Source organism: Jaculus jaculus, chromosome 19 (genome assembly GCF_020740685.1).
Source record: "Jaculus jaculus isolate mJacJac1 chromosome 19, mJacJac1.mat.Y.cur, whole genome shotgun sequence".
In the NCBI taxonomy this organism is placed as follows: domain Eukaryota; kingdom Metazoa; phylum Chordata; class Mammalia; order Rodentia; family Dipodidae; genus Jaculus; species Jaculus jaculus.
The window spans coordinates 37507251-37529121 of record NC_059120.1 but is presented as its reverse complement, the minus strand read 5'-3'; the positions used below and the strand labels follow the sequence as shown (position 1 = coordinate 37529121).

Sequence of the window (21871 nt, the reverse complement as noted above, 5' to 3'; positions counted from 1 at the left end):
ATTTTTATTTATTTATTAGAGACGGAGAGAGCAAGAGAGAGCGAGAGCGAGTGAGAGAGAGAGAGAGAGAGAGAGAGAGAGCGAGCGAATGGGCATACCAGGGCCTCTAGTCACTGCAAATGAACTCCAAATGCATGTGTCATCTTGTGCATCTGGTTTACATGGGACCTGGAGAATTGAATTTGGATCCTTAAGCTTCTCAGGCAAGCACCTTAACCACTAAGCCATCTCTCCAGCCCTGTTTTTTGTTTTTGATGGTATTATAAGTAGAATGTCTTCCAGACTACTTTTATATTGAGTTCACTACTGGTATATAGAAAATCTTCTGAGTTTTGTGTGTTCATTTTGTATACTGTTGCTACTTCACTGAAGTATTTATTAGATCTATAGTATTCTGGTGGAATCCTTAGGAGTTTTTAAGTATAGGATCATATTATCTATAAATAGTGATGACTTGATATTTCTTTCTCTCTTTATTTTTATTTGTCCCTCTTTTTGAGACAAGGTCTTATGTAGCTGTGGTAGTTTGAATAGATGGCTCCCAATATATTCAGTGTTTTATTAGTTTATAGTTTGCATCTGCAGCCAGTGTCACTGAGTGGATGTTAGGGTCCAGCCCTAAGGTTCTTAGGCTTTGCAGGTAAGTGCCTTAAATACTAAGTCATCTCTCCAGCCCCTTGACCTGGATTTTTAAGCCTAATTATTTGAGATCTCTTTGACTCTTTTTTCTCAATTTATTTTATTTTATTTTTTAATTTTTCTTAACATTTTTCATGATTATAAAAAATATCCCATGGTAATACCACCCCACTTTCCCATTTGAAATTCCATTCTCCATCATATCCCCTCCCCATCTCAATCATTCTACTTACATATATACAATGCCAACCTATTAAGTACCCTCCTCCCTCCTTTTCTCTTCTGTTTTTTTTTTTTTTTTTTTTGGTTTTTTCGAGGTAGGGTCTCACTCTGGTCCAGGCTTACCTGGAATTAACTCTGTAGTCTCAGGGTGGCCTCGAACTCTCGGCGATCCTCCTACCTCTGCCTCCCGAGTGCTGGGATTAAAGGCGTGCGCCACCACGCCCGGCCTCTTCTGTTTATATCTCCTTTTTAACTTACTGGCCTCTGCTACTGAGTTTTTTCCTTCTCACTCAGAAGCCCAATCATCTGTAGCTAGGATCCACATATGAGAGAGAACATGTGGCGCTTGGCTTTCTGGGCCTGGGTTACCTCACTTAGTATAATCCTTTCCAGATCCATCCATTTTTTTTCTGCAAATTTCATAACTTAAATTTTCTTTACTGCTGAGTAGAACTCCATTGTATAAATGTGCCATATCTTCATGATCCACTCATCAGTTGAGGGACATCTAGGCTGGTTCCATTTCCCAGCTATTATAAATTGAGCAGCAATAAACATGGTTGAGCACGTACTTCTAAGGAAATGAGATGAGTCCTTAGGATATATGCCTAGGAGTGCTATAGCATGATGGTAGCCAATCTGACAGGAGTGAGATGGAATCTCAATGTAGTTTTAATCTGCATTTCCCTGATGACTAGTGATGTAGAACATTTTTTAGATGCTTATATACCGTTTGTATGTCTTCCTTTGAGAATGCTTTATTTAGCTCCATAGCCCATTTTTTGATTGGCTTGTTTGATTCCTTATTAGTTAACTTTTTAAGTTCTTTGTATATCCTAGATATTAATCCTTTATCAAATATCTAGCTTCCAGTACTATACGAAATAAAAGTGGGGACAGTGGACACCCTTGTCTTATTCCTGATTTTAGTGGAAAAGCTTCCAGTTTTTCTCCATTTAGTAATATGTTGGCTTAGGCTTGTCATAAATAGCCTTTATTATATTGAGATATGTTCCTTCTATTCCCAGTCTCTGTAGGACTTTTATCATGAAGGGATGTTGGATTTTGTCAAACTCTTTCTCTGGATCTAATGAGATAATTATGTGATTTTTGTCTTTCAATCCATTTATATGATGTATTACATTTATCTATTTTTGTATATTGAACCATTCCTGCATCTCTAGGATAAAGCCTACTTGGTCAGGGTGAATGATCTTTCTGATATATTCTTGTATTCTGTTTGCCAATATTTTGTTGAGGATTTTTGCATCTATGTTCATGAGGGAGATTGGTCTATAATTTTCTTTTTTTATTCTGTCTTTGTCTGGTTTTGGTATCAGGTTGATGCTGTCTTCATAGAAGGAGTGTGGTAGAATTCCTTCTGTTTCTATTTTATGGGAAAGCTTAAGAAGCAATGGTGTTAGCTCTTCCTTGAAGGTCTGGTAAAATTCAGCAGTGAATCCATCTGGGCCAATATTTTGTTGAGAATTTTTTTTTTAATTCTTATTTATTTATTTATTTGAGAGTGACAGACACAGAGAGAAAGACAGATAGAGGGAGAGAGAGAGAATGGGTGCACCAGGGCTTTCAGCCTCTGCAAACGAACTCCAGATGCGTGCGCCCCCTTGTGCATCTGGCTAACATGGGACCTGAGGAACCGAGCCTCGAACTGGGGTCCTTAGGCTTCGCAGGCAAGTGGTTAACTGCTAAGCCATCTCTCCAGCCCCTGTTGAGAATTTTTGCGTCTATGTTTATGAGGGAGATTATTTTTTTGTTCTATCTTTGCCTGGTTTTGGTATCAGGGTGATGCTGGCCTCATAGAAGGAGTTTGGTAGAATTCCTTCTTTTTCTATTTCCTGGAAAAGCTTAAGAAGCAATGATGTTAGCTCTTCCTTGAAGGTCTGGTAAAATTCAGTAGTGAATCCATCTGGGCCGGGGCTTCTTTTAGTTGGGAGATTTTTGATAACTGTTCGGATCTCCATGTTTGTTATAGGTCTATTTAAGTGATTAATCTCATATTGATTTAATTTAGGTAGGTCATATAAATCAAGGAAATCATCCATTTTTTCAGATTTTCATACTGTGTGGAGTATATGCTTTTATAGTATGTCCCTATGATTTTTTTGAATTTCTCTGGAATCTGTTGTGGTGTTACCTTTTTCATCTCTAATTTTATTAATTTGTGTCTCTTCTCTCTTTCTTTCTTTCTTTTTTCTTTTTTTGTTTTTTGAGGTAGGGTCTCACTCTAGCTTAGGCTGACCTGGAATTCACTATAGAGGCTCAGAGTGGCCTCGAACTCACAGCAATCCTCCTACCTCTGCCTCCAGAGTGCTGGGATTAAAGGCATGTGCCACCATGCCGAGCTCTTCTCTCTTTCCTTTGGTCATATTTGCTAAGCATTTATCAATCTTGTTTATCCTTTCAAAGAACCAACTCTTTGTTTCATTAATTCTTTGGAATTTTTTTGTTTCTATTTCATTAATTTCTGCCCTAATCTTTATTATTTCTTCCTGTCTACTGATTTTGGGTTTGCCTTGTTCTTCTTTTTCCAAGGCTTTAAGGTGAAGCATTAGGTCGTTTACTTGCGACCTTTCTAATTTCTTAATATAGGCACTTAAAGCTATAAATTTACTTCTTAGGACTGCCTTCATTGTGTCCCAGTGATTTTGGTATGTTGTGTTCTCATTATTATTTGACTCTATAAATTTTTTGATTTTCTTCTTGATTTCTTCATTGACCCATTCATCATTTAGTAGTGTATTGTTTAGTTTCCATGGTTTTGTGTATGCTCTATAGCTTTTCTTGCTATTGATTTGTAGTTTGATTCCATTGTGGTCCAATAGAATGCAAGGAATTATTTCAATTTTCCTGAATTTGTTAAGATTTGCTTTTTGTCCTAATATTTGGTCTATTTTAGAGAATGTTCCATGTGCTGCTGAAAAGAATGTATATTCTGCAGCATTTGGATGAAATGTTCTGTATATATCTGTTAGGTCCATTCCTTCTATGACCTCATTTAGTCCAGATGCCTCTCTGTTTATTTTTTCCTGGGATGACCTGTCAATTGATGAGAGTGGGGTGTTGAAGTCACCCACTACCACTGTGTTTGGTGTTATCTGTGACCTTAGTTATAATAGTGTTTGTTTGATGAATTTGGGAGGTCCTATGTTAGGTACATAGATATTTAGGGTTGTAATGTACTCCTGGTGGAGTGTGCCCTTAATCAATATAAAGTGATTTTCCTTATCTTTCTTGACTAATGTTAGACTGAAGTCTACTTTGTCAGATATTATGATAGCAACCCCTGCTTATTTTCTAGGCCCATTTGCTTGAAACACTGTTTTCCAACCTTTCACCCTAAGATAATGTCCATTCTTTATAGAAAGGTGAGTTTCTTGCAGACAACAAATTGTAGGATCCTGCTTTTTCCCCAGTCTGCAATCCTATGTCTTTTGGTTGGGGCATTGAGGCCGTTGATATTAAGAGATATTATTGAAAGGTGTGTATTTATGTTTGCCATTTTTTTGTGTGGTTCCAGTTGTGCCTTTGCTCTCTTATGTTAACTAGTATTTGAGTATTGCTTGTTTTTTCCAGGTTCCTTATATGTGTGCTTTTCCTTCTCTTTGGCACGGAGGATTCTTTCAAGTATTTTCTGTAGAGCTGGTTTTGTCTTCAAATACTCCTTTAGCCTGCTTTTGTAATGGACTGTCCTTAATTCTTCATCTATTTGAATGGATACCTTTCTCAGGATAAATTAACCTTGGTTGACAGTTGTTATCTTTCAGAATTTGTAGTACAATTCTCCAAGCCCTCCTGGCTTTTAGTTTGTGTTGAGTAATCTGCAATTATTCTGATGGGCTTGCCTTTGTAGGTAACTTGATTTTTTTCTCTAACTGCTTTCAATATTTTTTCTTTGGATTGTGTGTTTGGTAGTTTGATTATAATATGGCGAGGAGAGGTTATTTCCAGGTTTTGTCTGGCTGGTGTTCTAAAGGCTTCCTGTATCTGCATTGGCACCTCTTTCCCAATTTGGGGGAAGTTTTCTTCTATGATTTTGTTGAGGATGCGTACTATGCCTTTGGAGTGAAATTCTTATCCTTCTACTATGCCCTGATTTGATCTTTTCATAGTGTCCCGAATATCTTGAAATTCCCATTCATATTTTTCTATTAGCTTGTCTTTCTCTTTGTTGTACTGTATTAGATCTGCCACCTGGTGTTCTAGCTTAGATATTCTGTCCTCTCCTTCATTCATTCTACTGGTGAGATTTTCTACAGAGTTTTTTATTTCATTAACTGTGTTCTTCATTGCTAGTAATTCTGACTGGTTTTTCTTTATTATTCTATTTCCTTATTTATGTCTTGTATTGACTTCACAGCTGCTGCTGTGGCTGTTGCTGCCTCTGCTGGATCCGTTGCTGCTGGAGCTGCTGTTGCCAGTGCCAGAGCTGCTGCTGTTGTTGCTGGAGCTGGAGCTGTGGCTTCCACCACTGCTTCCGCGGCCCCTGCCAGAGCTGCTTCGGCCTGCCTGTGTGGGCTCTGGATGCTCTGGGACTCTCCTACTTCTCTGCTGCCATTTGAATTTCTTATACACCTCAGTTTTTAGTAAAAGTGTGTATTTCGCTGGGTTTTCTTTCTTTTTTTTTTTTTCCCCCTTCGGTTGCTTTTGGCGTGGTTCCTATGCCACCCTCTTAACTGGAAGTCCCCCCTTCCCCCGACTTTTAAAGATTTTTTAAAATTATTTATTTATTAGAGACAGAGGGAGAGAGAAAGAGAAAGAGAGATAAAATAGGCATGCCAGGGCCTCTAGCCACTGCAAACGAACTCCAGATGCATTTGCCACTATGTGCATCTGGCTTGCGTGGGACCTGGAGAATCGAACCTGGATCCTTAGGCTTCACAGGCATGTGCTTTAACTGCTAAGACATCTCTCCAGCTCCCTCCCTCTGACTTTTAAATGCAGGCATCCACTGCTATAAGCTTCCCTCTCATATCTGCTTGGACCATATTCCACAGATTTTGGTAAATAGTGTTTTCGTTTTCATTTGATTATAGGAAGCTCTAAGCCACTGATTACTTCAGTGATACACCAACTATTCAAAAACCCCTACCTTGAAAAAAAAAAATGAAAAGAGGATATTGTTTTAACTCCATGTGTTTGTATACTCTTTGTACTTTCTCTTGCTATTGACTTTTAGTTTATTCCCCCATGATTATTTGACAAAATATAAAACATTCAGTTGTTTTGTATTTATAAGGACTTGTTTTATGTTCTCGGATGTGATCCATTCTGGAGAAAATTCCATGGGCAGGTCAGAAAATCTCTTGCTATTGACTTTTAGTTTATTCCCCCATGATTATTTGACAAAATATAAAACATTCAGTTGTTTTGTATTTATAAGGACTTGTTTTATGTTCTCGGATGTGATCCATTCTGGAGAAAATTCCATGGGCAGGTCAGAAAAATGTGTATTCCATAGCTGTTTTCTTCCTTCCATGGCTGCTGAGTGGGATATTCTGTGGACATCTGTTAAATCCATTTTTCTGTATGGTTTAGTTTAACCCTAAAGTTTATTTGTTGCTTTTTAAAATTTTCTTGAGGTAGGGTTTCACTCTGGTCCAGGCTGACCTGGAATTCACTATGTAGTCTCAGGGTGGCCTTTAACTCATGGCAATCTTCTTACCTCTGTCTCCTGAGTGCTGAGATTAAAGGCATGTGCCATCACACCCATGCGTCTGAAGTTTGTTTGCAGTTGTCGGATGCCTTGTCATGTCCATTCTCTCTTTCTCTCTTCTTGCCTCTTTCCCTCTGTCTCTGTAATAAATAAATAAAATAAAATATTAAAAAATATTTTATTTAAAGCTAAGCAGATGAAATATAAAATACGATTTAGGCCTGGAGTGGTGGCACACTCCTTTAATCCCAGAACTTGGGAGGCAGAGGTAGGAGGATTGCTGAGAATTTGAGGCTACCCTGAGACTACATAGTGAATTAATTCCAGGTCAGCCTTGGCTAGAGTGAGATCCTACCTCAAAAAAAAAAAAAAAAGTGGGCTGGAGAGATGGCTTAGCAATTAAGTGCTTGCCTGTGAAGCCTAAGGACCCAGGTTGGAGGCTCAATTTCCCAGGACCCATGTTAGCCAGATGCACAAGGGGGCGCACGTGTCTGGAGGCCCTGGCATGCCCATTCTCATTCTCTCTCTCTCTCTCTCTCTGTGCCACTCTCAAATAAATAAATAAAAATGAATTTAAAAAAAAATATATATATATTTTATTTATTGGCCGGGCATGATGGTACATGCCTTTAATCCCAGCACTCAAGAGGCAGAGGTAGGAGTATCACTGTGGGTTTGAAGCTACTGTGAGATTATATAGTGAATTCCAGGTCAGCCTGGGCTAGAGTGAGACCCTATCTTAAAATCCAAAGCAAATAAAAAAATTATTTGTTTGGAGAGAGAAAGAGAGAATGAGGATGGGTGTGCCAGGGTCTTTCACCACTGCAAACAAACTCTAGATGCATGCGCCACTTTGTGCTTCTGGCTTTGCATGGGTACTAGGGATTTGAACCTGGGCCATCAGACTGTGCAAACAATTGCCTTTAACCACTGAGCCCAGCCCAGCTTTTTTTAAAAAAATTTTAATTTATTTATTTGAGAGAGATGGAAAGAGGGAGAGGAGAAAGAAAGAGAAAGAGAAAGAGGAAGAGAGAGAGACAGACAGACAGACAATGGGTGCACCAGGGCCTTCAGCCACTGCAAACCACCTCCAGACACATTGCCACCTTTTGCATTTAGCTTACATGGGTTCTGAGGAATTGAACCTGGGTCCTTTGGTTTTGCAGGCAAGCACCTTAACTGCTAAGCCATTCATCCAGCCCCCAGCTTCTTTTTTTAAAATTTGACAGAGAAAGAGGGAGAGAGACAGAGAGAGAGTGTGTTTTTGATTGGGTACTCTTGCTCTTTATTTATTTATTTTGTTGTTCATAATTCATCTTAGGGGTTGTTGCTTTGCTGAATTGCAAATGTTTGCTGCTTTCCTAATTCTCATTCATTTATCTATTCTCATGAAATTTATTTTTTTCCAAACTCTTTTTGATTGTGACTGTTTTTCTCTTTTATCTGTGAAGGATTCTTTTCAATGTTTTCTGCAATGCTGGCTTAGTGGCCATGATTTACTTTATTTGTGCTTATCTTGGCAGGTCTTTATTTCTTCAGTGATCTTAAAGGATAAATTTTCTGGGTATTTCAATTCTGACTAGCAATTATTTTGTTTTAGGGCTTGAAACATATTTCATATTCTCCTGGTTTTTAGGCTTTTTACTGAGAAGTCTAATGGAATTATAATTAGTTTTCCTTTGTAATAACTTGGCAAGTGTCTTATAATTTTCAGTATTCTTTCTTTATTCTGTATTCTTGGCATTTTATCCATAATATGACATAGGGGCTCTTTTCTAGTCATGTCTGCTTGGGGCACAAAATGCTTCTTGTATATGGGTGTTCCTTTCTCTCACTAGATTTGGGGAAATTTCTGTGGCAATTTCATTGAATTTTTAAAAAGTATTTTATTTTTATTTACTTATTTGAGAGAGAGATACAGAAATTGGCAGGGGGAGGTCGGGGGGGAGAGGGAGAGAGAGAATGAGTGCACCAGGTCCTCCAGCCACTGCAAATGAACTCCAGATGCGTGTGCCCCTTTTGTGCATCTGGCTTACGTGGGTCCTGGGGAATTGAACCTGGGTCCTTTGGCTTTGCAGACAAATGCCTTAACCACTAAGCCATCTCTCCAGCCCCATCAAATAAATACGTATTTTAAGATATTTATGTGTGTATGTGTGTGTATCAGATTCTTTTGCCCTGCAAACAATACCAGATGTATGCACCACTTTTTGTGTCCAACTTGTGGGTGCTGGGAAATTGAACCCAGGTAGAGGCTTGGCAAGCAAATGCCTTTAACTGCTGCGACATCTTCCCACCCTCGTTGATCATTTTTTAAAATTATTTTGAGGGCTGGACAGATGGCTTAGCAGTTAAGGCATTTGCTTGCAAAGCCAAAGGATCCCAGTTTGACTCTCCAGGAGCCACTTAAGCCAGATGCACAAGACAGCACATGCATCTGGAGTTCATTTGCAATGGTTGGAGGCCCTGGTGTGCCCAATCTCTCTTTCTCTCAAATAAATAAATAAAATGTATTTAAAAATTATTTTGAGAAGAGGGGACCAACTTCTGCCATTATGGAACTTCCCCCAGGTTTGTAAGCTTCAAATAATTTCCCTTCTCCCATAAAAAATATTTTGACAATTTTATACATGAATATAATATATTTTGACCATATTCATGCCCATGGCTCTCTCTTGTTTACATCCCTTTTAAAAAAAGTTTTATTTATTAGAGAGAAAGAGAAAGACACAGACAGAGAATAGACCTCTAGCCACTGCAAGTGAATTCCAGATGCATGCACCACCACGTGCATCTGGCTTATGGGGGTCCTTTGGAATTGAACCTGGGTCCTTAGGCTTTGCAGTCATGTGCCTTAATCGCTAAGCCATTTCTCCAGCCCTCTCCTCCCTTTTCTGATGAGCCCCTTCCTCTTTCCAACTAGTCCCACCTCTACTTTGGTATTGTGTGTGTGTGTGTGTGTGTGTGTGTGTGTGTGTGTGTAAGGGGGGGGGAGAGGGAGAGAGAGAGGGGAGGGGCTATTGAGTCCCACCAGGCTTGCCTGTATGAGCATGGATGGGGTTATTTACCAGAGCATAGGTGCAGTGGTCTGATTCAGGTGTCCCCCATAAACTTAGGTGGGCTGAATTCTTAGGTCCCCAGCTGGTGGCAATTTGGGAATTGGATCCTCCTGGAGGCAATATATTATTGGGTTGGGTTTGTGGGTTTTATAGCCAGCTTCCCCTATTTGGCACACTCTCCTGTTGCTATTGTCCATCTGATGTTGGTCAGGAGATGATGTTCACCTTCTGTTCACGCCATCATTTTCCCCTGCCATCATGGAGCTTTCCCTCCAGTCTGTAAGCCAAAATAAACCCTTTTCCCCCTGCAAGCTGGTCTTGGTTGGGTATTTTTTGCCAGCAATGCGAATCTGATTGCAACAATAAGTAGCTTACTAGTAGCTATGCCACTGACGAAAATGTCTTGCCCTTATTGTTGATCACTGTTAAGAGAGGATCTAGTAATTCTTTGCCCAATATTTGAATCATTTCAATATCTTTGGACTTGATCATTGAAGAGCTATGAACTTTTTGAGGACTCACATTGCGTACTATTTTTTTTTTTTTTTCTCGAGGTAAGGTCTCGCTCTAGCCCAGGCTGACCTGGAATTCACTCTGCAGACTCAGGGTGGCCTCGAACTCATGGCGATCCTCCTACCTCTGCCTCCTGAGTGCTGGGATTAAAGGCATGCATCACCATGCCTGGTTTGTATTTGTCTTTCAATACTGCAACTTGTACATCTGTTGGGATGGACAGCTCTCCTGGGCTTATATGAAAACCTTAGGGAATAGCTTTCTTCTGAAGACTTAACCCCACTCAGAGGAGAGAAAGCAAACTTTAGCAACAACATTAGCAATTCACTCCCAGGTATTTAAATGCAGTAACACACACACACACACACACAACAACAACAACAACAAAACCAGCTACCCGCTATCCTTGTCTAAGCTTAGAAAAGAAAGGAGTTAGGAGAGTATTAGTAAGCAATAAAAAGAAGGCATGGTGGGGAAAAAAGAGAAGAAAAAAGATAGGAAAGAGAAGAAAAGTATATAGGATGAAGGTATGAGAAAAAACATTTAGGAAAAGCACAATAAAACGAATGCAGAGTGAGTCCAAGCACTAATGATAAGTAAAAGGAGCAGCCAATATTTCTTTCTTGCTGGGGAGCTGGAAAATGGAGATGGTTCAGTTTTTTCCCAGGCTTGTCATCTGGCAGTTCGTTTGGTGGTGGGGAAGGGTGAGAGCGAGTCATTTGTTCTTTCTCTAAAGCACAAACGGGTTAGAGCAGAAATCGTGTGGAGGCTGAGCCTGGCCTGACCGCTTTCCACGCTCTCAGAGCCCCCAAAACACTCGCTGGATGTGAGGCTGCTGCTCAGGCATTGCCCACGCCCACGCCCACTGATAGGTGCAAGCAGGCACTCAGCTGGATGGTCAACAGGCTTAGCTGGCACGAACACCTTAAGGGCAGGGGCTACACTTGCCATATTGCAGGTCCTGAACAGAAAGCGCCCTGGCAGGAGTAGCGCCCAATACCTGGCAAGGTAGGTGCAAATGCCCCAGCAGGAAAGGCGGGGCCCTGCTCTTTAACCTGTGCTGCTTGGATACATGTGAGCCTGCCCTCTACCCCCACCCAGCCAACCAGCCTGGGTAGTCAATTAACATGGATTTTGTTGCCAGACTCAGGTATGGAAGGGGGAGACCTGATTGGTTCTTGGATTCAAGGTGCTGACCCAACGGCTAGCCCTCCTAGGCGGTGTGCTTCGATTGAAGCAGTAGGGGACTCTGCAGTCATGGTGGACAAAATCGGACCAGACAAGAGTTGCCTTCTTGCCATGGAGGAGTGACATCTTCTGGATCCCTCTCTGGGCTCCCGTCTCTACCTAAAACTGCCTACAAGAAACCAGCTCTCTTCCATCTCCTTCACTGAGGCTGCGGAGGGTTGACAGTGTGCCCCATGTCTCTTCTCCATTGACAGCACTGTACCTCCTCCCCTCCTTCCCGGCGCACAGATATGAATCCAGAGCAAAGATGCCCCTTGTAATCCAGACAGAATGTCGCGGGAGTCACGGGAGTCTGGAGAAGTCGGTCTAGAATGCTTATGCTGCTGAGCCTGACTTCAGCTGCTCACATCCAGGCGTTGGTGGAGGCAGTGTGTGTGCGCTGGTGGTGAAGAGGGAGCACACAGGAACTACTCGAGTTTAACTGGATTTCTCTTTATTTATTTAAAATTCTATATTTTATTTATGTATTTATTTATTTGACAGAGAAAGAGGGAAAGAGAGAGAATGGGCACACCAGGGCCTCCAGCCACTGCAAACGAACTTCAGACACATCCACCCCCTTGTGCACCTGGCTAACGTGAGTCCTGGGGAATCAAACTAGGGTCCTTTGGCTTTGCAGACAAATTCAAATGCTAATCCCTCTAGTCCAACTTATATTTATTTATTTATGAGGGAGAGAGGAGAGAGAGAATGAATCAGTATGCCAGGGCCTCTAGCCACTGCAAACAAACTCCAGATGCATGTGTCACCTTGTGCATCTGGCTTGTGTGGATTCTTTGGCTTTGCAGGCAAGGTTCTTAATTGCCAAGCCATCTCTCCAGCCCCATGGATTTTTTTTTCTTTTTTTTTTTGTTTTTTTTTGAGGTAGGGTCTCACACTGGCTCAGGCTGACCTGGAATTCACTATGTAGTCTCAGGGTGGCCTCGAACTCACGGTGATCCTCCTACCTCTGCCTCCCAAGTGCTGGGATTAAAGGCGTGTGCCACCACGCCCGGCTGTCCCATGGATTTTTTAAAAACTTTTTTTTATTGGTAACTTCCATAATTATAGACAATAAACCATGATAATTTCCTCCCCTCCCTGACTGGACTTTAAAAAAATTAATTAATTAATTAATTAATTTGAGAGAGAGAGAAAGACAGAGAGAACAAAAGATTGGGCACACCAGAGCCTCTAGCCACTGCAAATGAACTCCAGACACATGAACCACCTTGTGCATCTGGCTTACATGGGTACTGGGGAATCAAACTTGGGTCCTTAGGCTTCACAGGCAAGCACCTTAACCTCCGAACCATCACTCCAGCCCTTAACTGGACTTCTGTTTCTTGCTTCTGAAACCTGTTCTATCAATACAACTATCAGCAGCTCAGCTGTTACAAGCGTAGTAGAAACTCTCCCTTCCTCATGTCTAGCCTCACCCTTGCATCCCATAATGCTGAGTATCTTTTTCATGAAGCTTAGTCTCCCTTGGTTTCTCTGGTAGCTTTTATTTAGTTTTTATTTTTACCCTTTAAACTACCGAATTGATTTTTCAAGTTCACTTTGAAATCCACATGTAAGTGCTGAAGCTCCTCAAGGCTTTGTCTTACTAATTCTTTCTTCCCAGGTGTTTTTATACGTGTGCCTCCATGGCATTAAGCCCTCTGACATTCTGGTACTTCACAAGTGTTTAAATCTGTGTCAAAATGGATTTCCCGGGCTGGAAAGGTGGTGTAGCTGTTAAGCGCTTGCCTGTGAAACTGAGGCTCGATTCCCCAGGACCCACATTAGCCAGATGCACAAGGGGGCGCACGCATCTGGAGTTTGTTTGCAGTGGCTGGAGGTCCTGGCACGCCCATTCTCTCTTTTTCTCTTTGTCTCTTTCCCTCTCTGTCTGTCTCTCTCAAATAAATAAATAAAAATAAACAAAATTTAAAAAATGGATAAACTCATTTTGTTTCCTTTTTTATTTGTCTTAAGAAACTTTAATGCCATCCACCAATCAGAAACCTGGAATTCACCAGTTGTTCTTATGACAGGTAATTTGAACTGGTTCACCTCACTGTCATTGCAACAAACTGCTCTCTACATTTTCTGTTCTTTTTACTGTGAGAACTAAAATAATTATTTCTTTTTTTTAAAAAAATTTTTTTTCTTTTTGACATAGGGTCTCATTCTAGCTTAGGCTGACCTGGAATTCACTATGTCTCAGGGTGGCCTCAAACTCATGGCAATCCTCCTACCTCTGCCTTCCAAGTCATGTACCACCTGTGCATGTGGCTTACATGGGTACTGGGGAATTGAACCTGGTGATGACCATTGGGATGATCCAAAAGGCAACACAGTGCTGAGAAGGGACAGAGGAGTGCCACCATTGAAACGCCTCTATCACACCCTCCAAGGCAGGGTCCGTTGCAGAAGAGGTGGCAGAATGAATGTAATAGCCAAAGGAAGGTTACCACTCCTTACAATGCACCTGTCCAGGCAGAAATTGGCCTCGATATCCATGACCTCACAGTGCCTAGCAATACCTTCACAAGACCCTCATCATAGGAGAAAAAGATAATGACATCAAAATAAAAGAGAGACTAATGGAGAGAGGGAGGGGATATGATGGAGAGTGGAGTTGTGAAGGGGAAAGTTGGGGAAGGGAGGGAAATACCATGGCTTATTGTCTATAAGTATAGAAGTTGTCAATAAAATTAAAAAAGCAAAAAAACCCCACCCATTTATCAGCATCATAATCAGACTATTATATTTAGTAATCAACAGCATGGGTGAAAATAAAAGTCTGCATTAAAACCTTGTTGGAATGCTTTACCTTTTCCACACAATGGAAAGTAAAATAACTGTTATACAATTGGTCACAAACACAGTTTCCAGTCGTCAAGTTTTTTTTTCCCCCGTACACATGAGCATTGTATAGAATTGTCTTCTTTGTAGGAGCTGGGCCCTGTCACCACCATGCTTGCCTGAGCTCACAGATCGGTTGTAACCTGTCGCTCCCTGTCACTTCTCTCCTGCTAAGCTTTGTTTCCTGGCAGTAATTAAAATCTTCTGCCACTTGTCATTGCTACTGCTGCTGCTGGAACCGCCACAGCCACCTTGGTTTTGTGCTTTGGCAAGGTATTGGCCTCCACCGCCATAGGGCAGAGCTTCTGCCTCCAAAATTCCCTCCCTTCATGAGTCCAAAATTTGAAGATTGATTGTTGTAATTGCCAAAATCATTGTAGCTTCCACCACCTCCAAAATCCATTAAAGCCATTCCTACAGTCACCATATCCTCCTCTGTGGCTGCCACCAAAGCCACCACGCCCATTGAAGTTTCCTCCACGACCAAATTGTCCATTGCCACCAAAATCACCTCCACCGCCACCACAGAAGTTTCCAGAGCCACTTCGACCTCTTTGGCTGTCTTGCTTTGTCAGGGCTTTCCTGACTTCACAGTTGTTGCCATTCACAGTATGGCATTTCTCTATGACAATCTCATCAACAGAGATGGTCATCAAAGGTCACAAAAGCAAAGACCGCTTTCTTCCCACTGCCTCTGTCTGTCATCATTTCTATCACTGTACAAAATAATCTCATAGGTGATGCTCCTTGGTGTCTTTTTTAATGGCTCCAACAAAGATCTTTTCACAGTTAACTGGGCCCCTGGTCTTTGAGAGTCTTCTCTAGACACAACCCTCTTTGGTCTTGGACGTTGACATGAGGTGGTGCGGAAAGGGTTCAGCCACGTGTCCTAGGCCACATCCACAGACAAGAGAGAGCCAAGGAACACCTCTGCCTGATATCATGTTAAAAAAAATATTTTACTTATATGAGAGAGCGAGAGATAGACACAGAGCGAGTATGGGCATGCTGGGGCCTCCTGCTTCTGCAAACACACTTCAGATCCATGCACCACTTTGTGCATCTGCATTTAGGTGGGTGCTATCAGCGTTTACAAGCAAGTACCTTTCACTACTTTAGCTCCAAAAGATGTAGTTTTTTTTTAAGTTAAAAAATTTTTTTTGTTCATTTTTATTTATTTATTTGAGTGTGACAGAGAGAGAAAGAGACAGAGAGAGAGAGAGAGAGAGAGAGAGAGAATGGGCATGCCAGGGCTTCCAACCACTGCTAATGAACTCCAGACGCATGTGCCCCTTTGTGCATCTGGCTAACATGGGTCCTGGGGAATTGAGCCTCGAACTGGGGTCCTTAGGCTTCACAGGCAAGCGCTTAACCACCAAGCCATCTCTCCAGCCCCAAAAGATGTAGTTATAATTAAAATAAAAGTGATGTTCATATAGTAAATTAGGAATAGAGGAGACTATTCATGTATAAAAATGTAACATCACTATGGCAAAACCTGAAATGCCAGATCTACAAACGGTGTAAACACACACACACACACACACACACAGAGTTTGTTTGCAGTGACAGGAGGCCCTGGTGCACCTGTTCTCTCTCTTTTCTGGGTGTGTTGACCCACACCTTTAATCCCAGCACACCGTAGGCTGAGGTAGGGGGATTATTGTGAGTTCAAGGCCAGCCTGAGACTACATAGTGAATTTCAGGTCAGCCTGAGCTACAGCAAAAACAAAACAACAACAACAACAAAACAACAATAACAACAACAACAACAAAAACCAGTAGGATCCATGAGGAAATAATTTTATACACTAGGGATAATCAAAATGAAAAATTTTTGTTGTTTTGAAAAGGATGGAAACATATGCTATGGACTGGGAAAAACTACAACTCACATCTTGCAAAAGTTTAGATCTAGAATATATACAGCAACCTCAAAAGTCAACAATAAAATATAAATAATCTAGTTAGAAAGGGGGTAAAAGGGGCTGGAGAGATGGCTTAGTGGTTAAGGCATTTTGCCTGTGAAGCCAAAAGGCCCGGGGTTCAATTCCCCAGGACCCATGTAAGCCAGATGCACAAGGGGCACATGTGTCTGGAGTGTGTTTGAAGTGGCAGGAGGCCCTGGTGTGCCCATTCTCTCTCTGTCTGTGTCTCTTTTTCTCTCTCTGCTTGCAAATAAATAAATAATAAAAGGAAGTGGGTAAAAGAGGACAGAAGGGCAAATGAGATATGAGATGTTCAACATGATCAACCATGAGAGAAAGTAAAATTTAAATTAAAACCACCTAAGTCTTCTGGGTAAGGTAGATTAGAAGTGTCTCAATGAAACCCAGCAAAGAAAAGAGGTAAGATGACGTATTATGACCTTTTCTTCCAAGTGATAAGATCTGCAAACAAATTTATTAAGCCGGGCGAGCTCTCTGTGGGGAAGCACTGATCAATGTGGATTGACATGCCTAGCGAGCCAAGATGGCAGGCTGCTGGGAAGCACTTTTCCCTAAAGGACAGCTGCGCTGTCTTGCTAGCACAGGCAAAAACACTGGAAATGTGGGAGCAGTGCTTCTCCTCCACACCCCAGCCTTGCAAGAGCAGAAGAACCTGCAGCACAGGACGGGGGAGGGGCTAGAGGACCACATGGAACACCACCCGGAGACATTCCACAACCTTCGCTGCCCACAGACCAGCACCGGTCCCCCTGACCCTGCAGGAAGCCAAGGCTCCCACCAGCCTCTTCCCCACATAGCGCAGCGCCAGCCGGCCACGGCAAGTACACTGCATCAAGCAGGAAACTGTCTTCAGAGCTCAGCATAGGTGAGCTTGGAATCCCACTCCAAAAGGATGGTGCTGCTCTTAGCTTGGGTTGGAGAACCTTTTCTTGCCATTAATGAATTCTGGGGAGATTCAGAACTAACTCATGCAGTGCTGTGAATCAGCCACTGTTCAGTGCTTAGCCCTAAATGAGACATTTATGGATAAAGTTCTCCTTGACTCGGGCAATGCTGGGAAAGAGAGCAGAAAGAATGTGAGAACCAGAGGATGGGGAGGAGTGCTGTGGAGTCTGTCTTGACATGGACCTTTCTTTTTTTTTTTTTAATGACCTCACAGTGGCTATTGTTACCTGCACAAAACCTGCACAATATTGGGCCCATTATCATTCAATGTACCTGGAAAGAAGTAGTTCATTGGGAAGGGGAAGAGCGGGGGGAGGTAATGGAACCCAATTATAGTCAAAATACACCATTTGATTTTAATTTTGACAATTTCATACATATATAATGCATTTTGGCTACCATATTCACCCCAATTATGCTTTCTTTTTTGTTTGTATTTCTTTAAAATTTTATCTATTTGTGAGAGAGAAATAGGCAGAGAGAGATAGAGATAGATAGATAGATAGAGAGAGAGAGAGAGAGAGAAAGAGAGAGAGAGAGAATGGATGTGCCAGGGCCTCCAGCAACTGCAAATGAACTCCAGATGCATGGCCCACCTTGTGCATCTGGCTTACATGGGTCCTGGGGAACTGAATTGAGGTCCTTTGGTATTTCAGGCAAGTGCCTTAACCACTAAGCCATCTCTCCAGCCCCCAATTATGCTTTCTAATCCTCATCTTACTCCCACTAAGCCCTTTCTTCTTCCCGCCTATCACCTCCCTCCCTTCATGTTTGTGTGTGTGTGTCTCGCTGACTTTAATTAGGGTTGCTTGCATGAGCATGGGTGTGTGGGGGATTATTTAGTGGAGCCTGGGAAACTTACCAATGGCTATACCAGTAAAGAACCTGACTCCCCCTTCCTTAGCAACCATTAACTGCCAAGAGCTACTCTGAGAGGACTGAGGTCTTGTGAGTTACTTCCCCAACCGTGACAGAATATTGACAGGCTCAAGCTTGCACAGGAAACTACAACTGTTCTGATTTTACGAGCATAATGGCCATGTCATGTCTAGAAGATGGCCTTCCACAGCACTCTAACGCCATCCTCCAACTCTCAACAGCTTTCCATCGGCTCTTTAGTGATGGTCCCTGAGCCTTGGAGGGGTAGTATAGGTATTCCATTTAGAGGGCACAAGAGTCACTTATTCTTAGCATTTTTGCCAACTATGTGTCTCTGCATTCATCTCTGCCCACTGCAAAAAGAAACATTATAATTGAGGCTGAAAGCAGCGCTAAACTATGGGTATAAACATAAACAGTTAGAAGGCAGTTTGAGAACCTGTCCATTTAGCATATCAACAGTAGTAGGTGCCATCATAGGGCCTATAATCTCCCTAGCCATAGGCTTTTAATCAGGTTTACAGTTCCAGGTACACCTCCTATGGAGTGGGCATCAAATGCAACCAGAAAGTGGTTGGTTACCCCCATAAGAGTCAGGCCACCATTGCACCACTGAGCATATCTTACCTGGCAGGTTAGTTATGGAGCACATAGAGTCTATAGCTGGGTAAGATGGTTGATCAAGTTTCTCCCTCAGCAGTCTACATAGGACTTCTAACACTGAAAGCTAGCTAGCTGGGAGGAAGCTTGATTTCTTTATGCTTAGCCACCAGTGTGTGGTTCTCCTTCAATAGAGACACACTACCTAGTTTAGGTGGGCAAGCAAGAGCAATGGCAATAGTCTGAAATGCTTTAGGGGCCTCAGGCATCTCCCTGGCCAACAACCCTTAGTGGGTATGAAAATACATTATTATTATTTTATTTTATTTTTTGTCTTTTTTTTTTGAAGTAGGGACTCACTGTAGCCAAGGCTGATCAGGAATTCACTATACAGTCTCAGAGTTATCTCAAACTCATGGCAATCTTCCTACCTCTACTTCCCAAGTTCTGGGATTAAAGGCATGTGCCACCACACCTGGCTGAAAATACATTATTTTAACACAGAAGCAATTCAGCTTCTTAGTAGAAGGCAAACTCTGAAGTTATCTAAATAATAAAAATATCTTTTAAATTAGCCCTGATTTTTTTCATTTATTTTGAGGTAGGGCCTGTCTTGTTCTAGCCCAGACTGACCTGAAATTTACTTTATAGTCCCAGGCTGGATTAAGGCATGTGCCACCATGTCTGGCAGCACTAATGTTTTTACATTAATAATTAATGGTCTGAAATAATTTTAAGATGTTTCCTTAAGAAATAAATGTTCCTGCTAGGTGTAGTGATGCACATTTATAATCCCAGCACAAGGGTACTGAGGCAAGAGAATGGTGAGTTCAAGGACAGCCAGGACTACATAGAGATCATGTCCACAAAGATAGAAAGAAAGGCAAGAACAAGAAAAAAAAATTTCCTGATAAATATTTTAGAAGTTAAACATTGCTTAGAGAAATCAATTTCTTTATTTTTTTTTGTTATTTTTCTTTTAAAAGAATGTTTATTTTTTTGAGACAAGGAATGGAAGGGAAGGAGAGGGAGAAACTTGGTGTGCCAGGGCCTCCAGACACTGCAAACAACCTCCAGATGCAGACACTATTTTGTGCATCTGGCTTTATATGAGTACAGTTTTGTTATTCTTTCTTTCTTTCTTTCTTTCTTTCTTTCTTTCTTTCTTTCTTTCTTTTTTTTTTTTTTTTTGAGGTAGGGTTTCACTCTAGCCCAGGCTGACCTGGAATTCACTATGTAGTCTCAGGCTGCCCTCAAACCCATAGAGATCTTCCTACCTCTGCCTCCCAAGTGCTGGTATTAAAGCCGTGTGCCATCACACCCAGCTGTTTCCTATTTTTTTTTGAACTGCACCAACTACCAATTCCTTTAATTTATTTTTTCCCAATTTTTATTAACATTTTCCATGATTATAAAAAATATCCCATGGTAATGCCCCCCCCCCACTTTCCCATTTGAAATTCCATTCTCCATCATATCCCCTATCCATCTCAAAATTCTACTTACATATATACAATACCAACCTATTAAGTACCCTCTTCCCTTCCTTTTTCTTCCCTTTGTATCTCATTTTTAACTTACTGGCCTCTACTACTGAGGTTTTTCCTTCTCACACAGAAGCCCAATCATCTGTAGCTAGGATCCACATATGAGGAAGAACATGTGGCGCTTGGCTTTCTGGGCCTGGGTTACCTCACTTAGTATAATCCTTTCCAGATCCATCCATTTTTCTGCAAATTTCATAACTTCATTTTTCTTTACCGCTGAGTAGAACTCTATTGTATAAATGTGCCATATCTTCATGATCACTCATCAGTTAAGGGACATCTAGGCTGGTTCCATTTCCCAGCTATTATAAAATGAGCAGCAATAAACATGGTTGAGCACATACTTCTAAGGAAATGAGATGAGTCCTTCGGATATATGCCTAGGAGTGCTATAGCTGGGTCATATGGAAGATCAATCTTTAGCTGTTTTAGGAACCTCCACAATGATTTCCACAATGGCTGGACCCAATTGCATTCCCACCAGCAGTGTAGAAGGGTTCTTCTTTTTCCACATCTCCGCCAGCATTTATGATCATTTGTTTTCATGATGGTTGCCAATCTGACAGGAGTGAGATGGAATCTTAATGTAGTTTTAATCTGCATTTCCCTGATGACTAGTGATGTAGAACATTTTTTTAGATGCTTATATGCCATTCGTATTTCTTCCTTTGAGAATTCTCTATTTAGCTCCATAGCCCATTTTTTGATTGGCTTGTTTGATTCCTTATTATTTAACTTTTTGAGTTCTTTGTATATCCTAGATATTGATCCTCTATCAGATATATAGCTGGCGAAGATTTTTTCCCATTCTATAGGTTGCCTCTTTGCTTTTTTCACTGTGTCCTTTGCAGTGCAAAATCTTTGTAATTTCATGAGGTCCCAGTGATTAATCTGTGGTTTTATTGCCTGAGCAATTGGGGTTGTATTCAGAAAGTCTAAACCATCTCTTCAGACCTTTTGTTTTATTTTTAAATTTTATGTATTATGCACAAGAATTAATTTCTGGATTTCCTGGATGCATAAGAATCTATTTTCATTCTTCTACAGATATATATCCAGTTTTCCCAACACCATTTGCTGAAGAGGCTATCTTTCTCCAATGAGTATTTTTGGCACTTTTATTGAGTATCAAGTGGCTATAGCTACCTGGACTTACATCTCGGTCCTCTATTCTGTTCCACTGATCTACATGTCTGTTTTTGCGCCAGTACCATGCTGTTTTTGTTGTGATGGCTCTGTAGTACAGGTTAGTCAGGTATGGTGATACCACCAACCTTACTTTTGTTGCTCAGTATTATTTTAGATATTCTAGGTATTTTGTGATTCCAAATGAATTTTTGGATTGTTTTTTCTATTTCCATGAAGAATGCCTTTGGAATTTTGATAGGGATTGCATTAAATGTGTAGATTGCTTTTGGTAAGATTGCCATTTTCACAATATTGATTCTTCCAATCCAGGAACAAGGGATGTTTCTCCACTTTCTAGTGTCTTCTGCAATTTCTTGCTTGAGTGTTTTAAAGTTCTCATTGTAGACATTCTTTACTTCCTTGGTTAGGTTTATTCCAAGGTACTTTATTTATTTATTTATTTTTTGATGCAATTGTGAATGTGAGTGATTCTCTGACTTCATCCTCTGTGTCTTTGTTGTTAGCGTATATGAAGGCTCCTGAGTTCTGTGTATTTATTTTGTATCCTGCTACCTGGCTGTAGGTTTTTAATCAGCTTTAACAGTTTGCTAGTAGAGTCTTTAGGGTCTTTTATGT

At 41.2% G+C, this 21871-nt stretch overlaps 1 pseudogene; it reads right to left on the bottom strand.

Annotated features, from left to right (window-relative positions):
* Positions 1 to 14343: 14343 nt before the first annotated feature.
* Positions 14344 to 18242, bottom strand: LOC123455968 (annotated as a pseudogene).
* Between the last annotated feature and the right edge of the window lie 3629 nt (positions 18243 to 21871).